The sequence below is a fragment of the Protopterus annectens genome, chromosome 1.part0 (assembly GCF_019279795.1).
Source record: "Protopterus annectens isolate FY-2018-M chromosome 1.part0, PAN1.0, whole genome shotgun sequence".
In the NCBI taxonomy this organism is placed as follows: domain Eukaryota; kingdom Metazoa; phylum Chordata; order Ceratodontiformes; family Protopteridae; genus Protopterus; species Protopterus annectens.
This window is the reverse complement of record NC_056725.1, coordinates 1,114,962,467-1,114,976,555: the sequence shown is the minus strand read 5'-3', so window position 1 is coordinate 1,114,976,555 and position 14,089 is coordinate 1,114,962,467.

Here is a 14,089-nt window from a genome sequence, read left to right as displayed (position 1 = left end):
TTTTCTGATTCTGATTGTCTACCTGCCAAATCTGAGCAGAGAGATTTGGAACTTAATGATATTAGTAATGGAAATCTTTTTAATAAGGACATTGTATTCATGTTCAGGAAATTATTTTATGAATAATGTTTGTTGGCTTTTTGATACCAGTGCTATTAAAGTTAACAGTATCTTTATACTTTCTTTATAAAAGTCATGTGATAAATGTTTCTCATAAACTTTAAAGTATGAAATTGAAGACCTGTGTAATACTGTCAGAAATATTACAGATACTACATAAAGCCTAACTAAGTAACATTGGAGTATATTAAGGCAACTCTGCAAAAATGGCAGTATTGTTATTGAATAGGCCAAAAAAGCCACAACTGTAGTAGTTATGAATGTGATCCAGTATGACTCCAACTTAAAATAATTGTTAAAGCTTATGAACAATCTTAGAAGACATATTTAAATGATATTTCTAGAAATGTTTTACTTGAAGGGATAAAGCTGCCTGATTGTTATTCTTTACCAAAAATACAAAAGCAACTACATAACTCTCCAGGCAGGCCTTTTTGGTGGCCAGTGGTGGGTCTTTGCTTAAAAGCATATACAGCTTTATTAATAGTTATTTGGTTATGTCTGCTGTAAGTTTAAATTATTATATATGAGATTCTTTTTACTTCTTATTGCATATTTTAGAATTTACAAAACAGGAAGGTTTGGGTTATGATGTTGTGAGTTTATGTACAAATACGCAGTTCATACATGGTGCTAAGGCTCTCTTCCTGTATCTTGGAGATTTTCCTTCATTTGAATATATAACTGTTCTGGCTATTTTGTGTTAGAAAAAATATTTTCCTTTGGTGAAGGGATTAAAGATACAGCAGGTTAAAGGCATAGCTAAAGAAACCTTCTTTGTTTCAGCTACCCATGTTAAGGGGCTTTTGAAAAGCAACATATTTAGATAAGTTTTTTTTTGCAGAAATAGGCCATTATTTATTTATTTTTGTTGTTAAATTGGCAATTATATTTTAGTTTTTGATGGGCATGTGAAGTATATCTGGTTTTCTATCTGAGTTGTCCAATAATAGATTTGATTAGTGCCACAGTCCTGTCTTCTTTGACACTCATGCCTGACTGTTGCAGATCTTCTCTCACACAATCCATCTACCTCTTTGCTAGACATTCTCATTTTTTCTTACCTTCTTCCTCTCTGTCCGAAATCAACTTCACCAAATTGTCTTCTACTTTTCTGCATGTGTCTGAACAACTGCAATTTGTTCTCTTTGATCTTTTCTGCAACTGGAGCTACTTTGGCTCTTATGTTCTCATTTCTTTGTCTGTCCCAAAGTGTGCATCCTACCACCCTTCTCAGGCACTAGATTTCCATCACCTCTGGTTCCTCATATGCTCTGCCTTTACTGCTCAGGTTTCTGTACCATGCAGTAGTACTGGGCACACCACTGTCTTGTACACCTTACTTTTCAGCTTCTAGCATCAGGCATTCTTCTGTCATTCACTGCACCTGAAACATTATGCCAGTTGGCTGCAGTCCCTCAGATTCTAGCTTTGACCTCCTCATTCAGACTTCTCTTCTTCTCAACCACCCCTCCCAGATACATGAAGCATTTAACATGTTCCTCTATCTTCCCTTCTGTCTCATTTCTCAGCTTCGTTTGACTTCCCCTACTTGCTGCCATTACCACTGCATTATCTGTGCTCAGTTTCATCCCATGTGCCCTCAGTTTTGCATTCCGTTCCCCTTTCCTTTGTTGAAGTTCTTGATCAGAGTCTGCCTGTAAGGCCACATCGTCTGCATACAACTCTGTTGATCTGTCCCTTCCAACCTGTTTGCTAATTTATTCGATCATCAGTTTGAACAGCAGTGGGCTCAGAGCTGAATCATGATGCACACCCACTCCCACTGGAAACACCTCTGTGAGACCGAGCACTGTTTGTACTTGAGTCATTGGGTCCTTATACATAGCTTGCACTAATTCTACCAATGTTTCTCAGACTTTGAACCATCACAGTACTGCCCAAAATGGTTTCTTGTGACCTTGTCATATGTTTTCTCCAAGTCTAGAAATGCCCAGTTGGACTCTTTCCTGATCTCTAGCTTCTTCTGAACTGTCTCATGGCAAACATTGGGTCAGTTGTGCTGCTTAATGATCTGAAACCAAACGGCTCATCTCCCATCTTACATTCTACTACTCTGCATATCCTTTTATCAATCAGCCTCTCCAGACCCTTCATGCAATGTGACAGGAGTTTGATGCCTCTGTACTGCCCACAGTTGTAGATATCCATTTATTTTTGTAAACTGGCACAAGTATGCTTATTCTCCAGTCATCTGGGATACACCTTTCTCTCCACACTGCTATGGATACCCTAAGGAGCCACTTCTCCCCCATATTTTCTAGTATCTTTATCATATCTGATTACCTCATTTGAGCCTGCTTCCTTTCTTGACTTAATTTTCCTTAGTGATATTCTTACTTCTACTTGGGTGGCTCCTCTTGTTCTCTCATTGTAGACTATGTCTAGGGCAGTACAGCTTATGTAGGGTTTTCTTCATTCAGAAGCTGCTAGAAATATTCCTTCCATCTGCCTTTGATGTCCTGTAGACTGATGAGCAGGTTGTTGCTGGCATCCCTTATGAAGGTTGTCTGACTGTCTTCTTTATCTTTCTGTTTTTGCCTTGCAATCTGATATAGTTTCTTTGTGCCACCTACTGAGTCACTTTACAGAAGCTGGTAGAGTGCCTTCAATGCCTTGTTCTTTGCTATTGCAAGTCCCTACTTATCTTCTTTGTTAGCCAACCTGTATCCCTTCCTAGCCTGGTCGGTCTTTTTTTCCTCCCACTTCTTCCTGCACTGATTCATTCTTTTGATGACTTCCTGGACTTGTGCATTCTATTACCAGCTTTCCTTATGTACCTTATGTCCATACCTGGCTCGGCCACATATCTCTTCTGTAGTCCTGACACATGCTGTTTTGAGGTACTGCCATTCTTTTCAATTCCGCCCATTTCTTCCTCTTCTTGGGGTGCTAGATTCCTGAGTAATTCCTTGAACTGTTGTATTTTCTCTCCATTCAACTGCTAGATCTTCAGCCTGGTCTCTGCTGACCTTAGAGCCTTCTCTGACTCCTGCTTGCAGCTGACTGTGGCAACCAGTGGTTTATGCTCCAGGCTGACTGTTTCACTTGGATGACTTTGCAATCATTGGTTCTACTCCAGTGCCCTTTCCTTATAAGGAGGAAGTCTACCTGAGTTGATCACTCTTATATGTGATCTTGTGACTGTCTCGCTTTTTGAACCATGTGTTGTCTACTATTAAACCATTTGCCAGACAGAAATCTAAAATGGCATCTCCTTCTTTATTCCTGTTGCCCCACCTATGTAGACACAGACAGTCTTCATATCCTATTATGTCTGTCACAGTATGCACATTCAAGTCACCCATTATCAATGCATGTTGTCTGCTTTATCTAGTAGGTCCTGCAACTGTTGTCTGAATGCACTCTTTTCCTCACTATCACAACCTTGCTGTGGGGCATAGGCTGAGATTATGAATACTTTTCTATCATTACAATGGAGTCTGATTGCCATGAGCCTGTCACTAATTCTGATGATATCCCTCACTGAATTCTGAAGCCTCTGTCTCACCAGAATTCCCACACTATTTCTACCCTGTCCTCCTCCTGAGTAGTAGATGCTGGATCTGTAGTGTCTTCACTTCAGTCCCCTTCTATCTTGTCTCTTGGATACATAGGATGTCCAGCCTCCCCCATATTATCATGTCATCAACTTACAAGCTGCATGCTGTTAGTGAACCTACATTAAGTGTAGCAATTCTCAGCTCATATTTGGCAGCTTGATTGGTTTTATACCCAGTTTTCACTCAACAACACTATCCCAGGTCACTCAGGCTGGGCCACTAGACACCAGCCAGCCAGTAGCTTATTGACTCAGGCCTGCTGGACTTTATGTCATGCACACACTGGCCAATGGAGCACATGCACCCCTCCCACCATTAGTATAGGTCCCTGGCATAGGTTGGGTCCTCAAACCCACTCATCACTGGTAAATACCGATGCCCATTTGGCGGCATTAGTCAACATGACCCAAATCACCTAGAGCCATATTTTACACTGTTGAGTAGTTAACCCTGCCACAGCACTCATTCTGTGATCTGTGTTCTCCTATCTTATGGATACTGTGCACCACAGTAGATACCCAAAATGGTTGGTTTGTACAACTCTTCCCTTTATAGGGCACCATGTAGAGTCTGTGCTGCTGCCCACAGCTCCATTCATTGGAGAGTTTCAAATGGAAACACTCAAAATGTTATTCAGAAGTGGGAGGATCCCCACAAAGACACAGGGAGAACATGCAAACTCCAAACAGGCATTGGCTGGAGGTAAGGATAGAACTGTGTACCTTGTGCATGGGAGGCGACAACTTTAACCATTATGGAAACTGATTCTACATTTATTCATTTTTTTCATTCACTTGAATTACATTGTTTGAACCTTTCTCTTTCATCAATTTGAGGAGACAGCATTGCCAAACTATATAGAAACTTTACTGCCATTGCTGATTATGTTTTGGGTATTAGTCATCACCTTACACATCTTTTAAAAGTACTCCATTTTGATAAATTTTTGAGGGTTAAACACTTCAATATAAATAGAAATGAGCTAGTGGAGGAAACCTCTAAAGTTATTACCATGTTTATAAAGAAACGTCATCCAGATCGAAAGTCGTCATTGTCCTCTTATGTTCATTGTCGAATATGCCAGTTACTGAATACAATGTCCTCTTTGAGATATACCTCACTAGACGTATTAAACAACTAGAAAATGCCCCAGAGGCTGTAACTAAGAATGTCACTGGCTTAGAAACCCTAAACTACCAGAAAAGGCTGGAAGCATGGTCTCTTTATTCTGTATCTTATAGACTTTGGAGGGGAGATCTGTGCTTTGCCTTCCATGACATTAGAGCCCCAGTGGGGCTAAATCTCTTGTGTCTTCACAAATCATACACACAAAAAACAGAACCAGGATCTAAATTTTTATCAGCAAATTAATAAAACATGGTGGCAAGATAGGTTTATTACAGAGTACATTCCCCACTGGTGGAATAGAGTCCCATAGCAAATCAAGCAGTTTGAGAGATTATCTTCCTTGAAATGGGAAGCATACGAATTGATGGGTATTCACAAATTCACTGGCTACAATGACCTAGCCCTTCTTGAAAAATGAGGTACAGTCTAAATACTGGCAAGGCATAAATGGACACAAGACTCAGTTGCCTTGCATTTCCTATAATTTGTATGATTCCTCTGATTATTGGGTGTCTGCTGCAGGCATTCCAAGGACGAGTCCAGTCATAGTTGTAGACTACTGATTGTCTCATCACTGTACTATGCTGTTGTGGTAGCAGCCAAGCCAAAACATTTATATTAAGCTAGTGCTGTGACACTCAAACCAAATCACTTCTACAAAGCTATTGTTATGACACAAAGACAAGTTGGTAGTCTCTGCTTCACTTATTCAGTAGTTGTTGCTGCACTTTCCACCCCTCATTTATTTATATCGTACATATATAATTATACAATAATGGCTCATTAATTTACAAAAATGAGTAATCTGATTGGATGGCCCAACGAACGTGCACATTGTAAATCGAGCATATAACAATAGAAAAAAGTATGGACGTTGAAGGACTATTGAGTGGCCAGACTTTTCAATTGGTATATGCTGAGGGACAGAACAAAATGTGAGAAAAATCAGGTACATTCTGTAAAATAATAAAAAAAAGAAAAGTACCTGATTTTCCTTGTATTTCCGCAATCTTCTTCTTTTTCTTCCTTCGGCTTTTCCCAGTTAGGGGTCACCACAGCAGATCACCTGTCTGCTCATGATTGGCAGTGGATATTTACAGTGTCAATTTGCCAGCCCAGCACCCAACCTTACACAGAAGACACCACACACACACACACAATCACACCTAGGGCCAATTTAGAGTGTCCTATCCACATACAGCATGTCTTTGGGATGTGGGAGGAAACTGGGGCATCCGGAGGAAACCCACATGACCACAGGGAAAACATGCAGACTCATTTCCGCAATGCCCCTTGGAAAATATGAGCAAAATACCTCTCAAATGTCCAGATTTTTGTCTTGTACTTTTGGTCTGTTCCTCATAAAATTGTAGTTTTCTGGCAAGCAACAGGGATTGAAGTTAATAAACAATGACCAACATTTCAGATACAAGCTTCATATCATTCTGAAAATGTATGCCATCATCCAGCAATTTTCTAAGTTTGTATGAGCACTATTTAAAATCTGTCCCTATTTTTAGACCTTTGTGCCTTCATTATGCTGGGCTTTGTCCAGATTTCTTGCATTAAAAGTATGTCGGCAAAAAAAAAAACAGCAATGGAGATTCTCTTTTCTCTGTAATTTCTCCTCCGCTACACTGATGTACTGTGCCAGCATCAGAATATAAGTCCCATACGCATGTGCAGTAGATCAGCAAACAAGGAAAAATACAAAGGAACACTACAGTGCCATTATGCAAAGACATTATTTAAGAAAAGTAAGCAATTTATTTCCTAAATAATGTCATTGAATAATAGCAATAACTCATTCCTGGACATGGGTATCACAAGATTTATCCACAGTTGGCTTCATTTCATAACTCAGGCTTTGCACTTGCAATCAAATCACACCAGCTCTGGGTAAATCCTGTGATACCCACCCCCAGCATGGGTTAAATTGTAGCTCTTGTATTTGGACTCATTGCTCATCCTAGTTGTCAAAGGAAAAAACTTCAAAGACCAATTCACTTAAGGTTCAGGTATGGCACCCTTTATTACTTGCAGCAAGGAGACAAAACATGCAGATACAGGATTTTGCCTAAATTACTAGGAGGCAGTATGCTTCTTTTATACAGTTCTATGAAATGTTACTTTTCTATGGTTGACGTAGTTAGACACAGCTTTCTGTATTATTCTACAGAAAATATTACTTAGATTTCCTGCTGACATGTTCAGATTTAAAACTCACTATGTGTTACACAGAAAATGGTACTTGGATTTCCTGCTGACATGACTGAATTTATGAAAAACATTTGAGAAAAACAACCTGGTCTTGGGGCTTTATTTTTAGCCCACTACAAACTTTCTATTCTTCAATTGTGCAGTTCTAATATATAAGTCTTACATTTCAAGGTACATTTCTAGCTTAGGTACAAGTAATGCTGACTACGGTTTCTATTTTCAAGCAGCCTTTGTTTTCATTATCAATAGCTTCAGCAGTTATGTACATTCTCATAGCATAAGCAGAAAATCAATAACTCTTTGTTTAAATCTCATGACATTAGTAGAAATGAAACATCTATTATTATTTTCATCACATTAGCAGAAATCAAATGCTTTCCTGTTAATTTCCAAAGCATAAGCAGATCATAGCTGTGCATATGACATAACAGGATTGGAATGTAGCTTCTGCATATTTATGCAGTGTGAACAGAATAAATGTATTAACCCTTTTTAAACCTCGAATGCACTAAGCATGCATATTACTAATACATATTTTTCTAACATTTCCCCCCTTTTAATACTTTTATTCTTCTTTCAAAATAAGCATAATCAGTTTTTCTTCCCCTAACCTCTTCCTACTCAGGATTTGCAATTAAGAAAGTCATTTAGTTTAAACTTATGAAAGCATTTTCAATTTTTCAACAATTCATCAAGTTCAGCACCTTGGTATAAGGTTTCTGAAACTGACATGTCTATAAAGTCTTTAATCAGTCTCTTCATGCAGGGGATGCAGCAGCAAACACATACCACCAGTAGGATCATTCCCACACAGAAGGCAATCAGGATGTTCATCAGGACACTGCCCCACCCCCCCAAACAATCTCTGGAAAAAGTCCGTCAATGGATTTGGTCCTGGTTTGGTCATAGCAGACACTTGCTGAATTACCTCAAGGTGATTGTCTATCTCATGTTTGTGGTCAGGAATATATGAACAACACTCCTCCTGGATTAAAGCACAAGTACCTCCTCTTGCCGCTAGGGTGAAGTAGAGAGCCATGCAGTTTTGAAGCACTACAGTTCTCATGGCAGTCAGTTCATCTGTTACCAATTCTAGTGCGGAAAAGGTTGCATTGCTCTTTATTTCGAGAAGTTTAGACAGTTTTCTCAGTTCCCAGATTGATTTTGTTGCTCCATATACTGGCAGTATACCTGTCCATGAGATGATGGTATCACCCAGTCCATGTGCGACAGTCCATTTTTCCCTATGCCCACAGCATGATGGTTTTACCAGCCCACATTGATCTGCCCCACTGGATTGACAGACTTCTTGAGTTCTCGTCGAACATATCGAATTTTCCCCTGAGGCAAAACTGCTGTGTGTCATATGGCCGGAACCAGGTACCCCAAATAACAACTGCCGGACCAATTCTCAGGTAACCACTTGTATGCTTTCCTAACACATACAAAATAACAGTCTTCTACTTTGGTAGTAACTTTACTATGTCCTGGTTCTGGATGAAACATTTTTTGTCAACTATAATCAGTTGTTTATAGAGGTCAGCATTATGTCTTACTTCATCAGTTGTCCTATGCATCAGTTCAAAAAATGAATCCTAGGTTGTGTTGCAATAGGAACCTGTGTTATCAGTTTTATTGTAGCATCTATAGGGAACAGTCACATTGCAATTGCTCTAACCCACCTGAACTGTATCATTTTTGTAAAAACACACAGTCCCCTTCTGTCGAACAGACAAGTGCAATGCTACTTTATCTTGTGATGTAACATCTGATGTATCATAGACTAAATTTTCCCAAGTCTTGTTGGCCCCTAGGGGGACTGAAGTTAACAATAACCCCCGTATGCTGCTGGCAAAGATGTGCAAATCCAGCAATTCAAAACATTGAAGGTCTCAGCATACACATATTTGATTGCCTGGTAAGTGTTGACATTTGGGTGCCACTCTACATGCAGCTCTCCACGTTTATTCAGTTCAGTTTGTGTGGCTGGGAAAAGGAATGGCCACAACAAAAAAATTATTGTCGCTAGTACCGTTAACAGGATGATTATGCAATACTTCTGAGGAAATGGTTGTTCTGCATTCCTGTTTTCTCCGACTCTTCCGAGTAGTTTTATTTGGATTTTTCTGGATTCTATCATTTTTGCTTTTGACATGTGATCTTACTCTCTGCCCTAATAGGACCTTCAGCACCGATGGTTTCTTCACTGGGGTTGAGATGGATCAGTCCTATTGATCTGCCCCCCCCCTTTGTAGCCAGACTTTGTGCTGAGGGCCCCGATGGAGTGGTAAGATTTTTGTCCAGTTCAAAGTTTTTAACTAGCTTGCAGTGTGTCAGGTGGATCCACGAGGCTCGCTCTGTGATTTTGACTGCAGTGGGTGTCGATAAAAGCACCTGGTATGGACCTTCCCACCTTGGTGATGTCCAATTTTTCTTTTTAATGATTTTCACCCAAATCCAGTCCCCTGGGATCACTGCCACTTCCGATGTTTCGGTTTGTTCTTTATCTGAAACAGAATTTGACTGCAACAGATGTTTCGAATTCAACAAATTTCTCATATATTCAGCTAATGTATAGTCAGCTTCCTGGTCTGCGGGCATGTAAAGTTTTAACTGGGGTGTATAGTAAGCCCTTCCAAGCAGTTTTTCAAAAGGAGTCAATCCTTTTGCAGTCAGAAGAGTTCTCATGCTCAACAGTGCCAGGGGCAGACAATACACCCAGTTCTTTCCTGTTTCTGCTATTAACTTTCTTAATTTATTCTTTAATATTCCATTATGCCTCTCAACTAGCCCTGCAGATTGTGAATGGTATGCACAATGATTTTTTTAAAGAAATACCAAAATGCTTACTTAACTTCTGTATGGTTTGGTTTAGAAAGTATGTACCGTTGTCACTGTAGATCCTTTCCAGAGTGCCGAATCTAGGGATAATTTCTTTGACAAGAACTTTTGCTACTGTGGCTGCATCTGGACTTTTGGTTGGAAAGGCTTCCACCCATCTGGAAAACATATCTACAATGACAAGACAATACTTCTTATTTTCACATTTGTTCAATTCTATGAAATCCATACAGATAGTGTGAAATGGATATGGTAGTGTAGGGAAACTCCCTTGCTTGGGCTTTAACGCCCCTTGTGCATGATGTTTGTTACAAATTTGGCACATCAAACAAAATTTTTTAGAGTAGTTTGTAAATCCGTATGTTGTGAACACTCGGTTCACCAGCTGTACCATCCCCCCTATTGAGACATGGCATTGCCCATGGCTCAACAAAGCTGCATATCTAAACAAATTAGCTGGTAGTATTGGTTTCCCTTCTTTAGAGATGTACAGCCCCTTTTTGAGAATTGCTCCTCGTTTTACCCATCTTTGTTTCTCAGCTTGCATAGTGAGTGTCTGCATTGTCTTTAATATTTCTAAGTCTAAAATCTCAGAGGGTTTTAGTTCCTCATTTAAAAAAAATACTTCTCAAGCTGCTTGTTTTGCAGCTGTATCAGCTCTCGCATTACCTTTTGAAATGCTATCTTGTTTCTTGGTGTGAGCTGTGCATTTACAAATTGCTACTTTCTGAGGTAACTGAATATATTCTAAAAGATCTAAAATAAACTGTGCATGATTGATATGTTTGCCAGTAGATGTTATCATTCCTCGGTTTTTCCACTGTTGCGCAAAAACATGTACAGTAGAAAAAGCGTACTGGCTGTCAGTAAAAATGTTTACACATTTACCCTTTGCTAAGGTACATTCCCGTGTCAAGGCAATCAATTCTGCTGCCTGTGCAGATAAGTTGTGTGGTAAAGGTTTTGCTTATACAATCTCAGTATCAGAAACTACTGCATATCCTACTAGGTTCTGTCCTGCAGGACCCCTTTTGCATGAACCATCCACGTAGTATGTCACCTCGGCATCATCCAAGGGGGCATCCGTGAGATCTTTTCTAGGTAGTGTCTTTTGCTCAATCACCTGCAGGCAGCGGTGTGGTGTGCCATCTGCAGAGGTTGGGAGCAAGGTAAAAGGGTTCAAAGTTATGCATCGTTCAATTGTCATGTGAGGTTGGCTCAACAATATAGTCATACAGGAAACATGCCTAGCAGGGGAAAGATATGCTACCTTCTCTTGCAGTAAAATAATCACAACTGCATGAGGCACTCTCAAAGTAAGAGGGTGGAATAAAACTAATGAAGCCGAAGCCTGTACTGCCATTTCAGCTGCAACTACTGTTTGTACACAGTGAGGTAAGGACAGTGCCACTGGGTCTAGTTGTGATGAATAGTAAGCAATGGGGCATTGCTTGTCCCCATGCTGTTGTGTTAACACTGATGTCATATAACCTTGCTTACAATCTACAGTTTGGAAAAAACGTTTATGGTAGTTTGGTAATCCCAGAACTAATGAAGATGCTATTAACTGTTTCAGTTTGCAGAAAGCAGATTCTGCCTCTGGTGTCCATTGTAACAAATCCTGTGCTGCTATAGGCTTTTTATATATCAGGTCAGACAGAGGTGCAGATTCCAAGGCATAGTTTGGAATCCAGCTCCGGCAAAAATTAGTTGTACCCAGGAAAGACATAATTTCCTTCTTGGTAGTGGGTTTTGGTGCTTGCAAAATTGCTACTTTTCTGTCCTCATCTAATGTTCTACCTTCTTTGGATATTACATATCCTAGGTATTTGACTTGTTTTTTCCAAAGCTGCAGTTTATTTTTGTTTACCTTATGTCCTTCAGCAGCTAAGAATCATAATAGCGCTGTGGTATCTTCTTTACAATCTTGCTGGGTGGGGGCCGCCAGCAGGATGTCATCAACATAAAGTAAAATCTGACTGCCTCTTGGTGGGGTAAATCCCGCCAAGTTGCTTGCCATTTCTTATGAGAATATTGTTGGACTTTCACAATATCCCTGTGGTAGTTGCGTATATGTATACTTTTTTCCCTGAAATGTGAATGCAAACCAATACTGGCTTTCAGGGTGTATCGGTATCGAAATGCATTGTTGATATCTACCACAGAAAAATACTTCTGTTGAGGTTTTAAATCATTCAACAGGGTGTGTGGGTCTGGCACTGTAGGTGCCCTTGGTATTGCTGCATCATTTACAGCTTGTAAATCTTGGACCATACGCCATTCTCTATTTGCTTTTTTAACAGGAAATAAGGGTGTGTTACATGGTGAATCGGGAGATTCCACCAGCACCCCTTCCTTAAGTAAAGCTGCTATGATAGGTTTGATTCCTGACTCTGCATCTTTTCTTAAGGGATACTGTCTTTTCTGTGGTCTAAATGCTGACTTTGCCATGATAGTAACTGGTCCCGCTGTACGAATAAGTCCTACATCTGACTTTCCTGTTGACCAGAGAGTTTCTGGTATATTCTGTAAGGCATTCTCTTCCTCCTTTAATAGGAGTGCTAATCAGCTGTCCTTGCTAGACTGCAAGTGTACAGCTGGGTGGGTCTGAGTTATCCAGTTCAGCTTCTGCATTTGTATTCCCTGCTCTGACAGTTCTAATTCTGTCTGTTTCTCCCATCTCGTGACTTTTTCTTCTAGGTCTGCCCATTCTATGTTTTTGTCCTTGGTTAAGCTAACATTTGGTAATTGATTAGATTTATAGAGTGCAAAGAATTCCTGGGGCAATGAACAGCTGGCTACACTGTTCCCTTTTGTGTCCCAGTACAGGTTACGTGATATCAATCTGTTTGCATGATTTTTAAACAATTCTTGCTCATATTCCTTATCATGTCCTGGTGTGTTACAATAATACAGGGTACAGTGCAACAGATGTTGCTTATCAATGTCAAGGGAGGGGAACTTGCTGATGGCTACATTCATTAATTCTTCGGTCACAGTCCCTGGACCAGTTGTAACCAAGTCCTGGCTGTACCAATAAAACATTTCACCCTCCAATTGTACTGCAAAGGTATCAATTTGTTGTTGTGCTTCCATACCCTGCATGGTTGGGACTACTGCTATACCAAATAGCTGCATAAGGTCTCTGCCCAAGAGGTTTACTGGGCATTTTGCAGAAACAACAATTTTGCTTTTCTGAGTTAATCCTGAAACAGGATGAGTTATTACAATGTTATGGGAGAGGGGCTCCCAATACAGCTGTCCATTAGCTGCTTTTACCAGTATATAATCAGGTGACTCTGTGTTTTCTGGCAGTTTGGAGGGATGTATCAAGGTTCGTGATGCCCCTGAGTCACACAAGAATTTGACTTCCCTCCCTTCTACCAAGAGTGTAACTTCTAGTTTTGTGTCTGCTAAATAGAGCTCCAGGCTCAATAAAGCTAGGTCTAATATTTCATTTTCTTCATTGTCAGTAACTTCTTGCACTTCCTCTGTTTCTTCTGTCACATCCTCTACTCCCTCTATCACATTCTCATTTGTCCTTTCTCCGCTATCCCCTCCTAGTGATTCCTGACTACCATATAGTCAGTCCTCACCCTCCTTGTCTTCTGTGGTTGCCTTCTTGTTTTTCCTGCAATCCCTTGCCAAGTGTCCCTTTTTACCGCATTTAAAACATTCACCCCTTTTCTTTCGTCCTTCAAAGTCCTCTGATCGCTGATCAGATTGCTTGTTTCCCTGGGCATTTCTCTTGCCCTTTTTCCCAGACTGTACTACATATACTTCTGCTCCATCTTCTACAGAAAATACTTGGGCTTTCTTTTTTCTTTTTGCTATTAAAATGCCTTTCGGCATGCCTAGCATATTCAAGTAATGACTGTAACCTGCTTGTACGATGATCTACCATGTGTTTTGTAATAAAACTGCTTATGGGTGCAATACTGCCTTTTAAAAATGCATTCTTTAACTGCTGTTCATATGGGGAATCTTGTGTTTGATATTCAGGAACCTGCATTCCACAGTGGTTATTAAAACATTCTAATAATCTGGCATAATATCAGTCAATAGTTTCACCTTCTTGTTGGATGCATTGATTAATGCAAGTCCAGTCTGCCCTTGGCTTCCATTTTTCATAGATACGGTCTGTAAGACCTTTTACTCTGTTGTCTAGTTCTGTGCTGCTATGTGGGAGGGGTCTG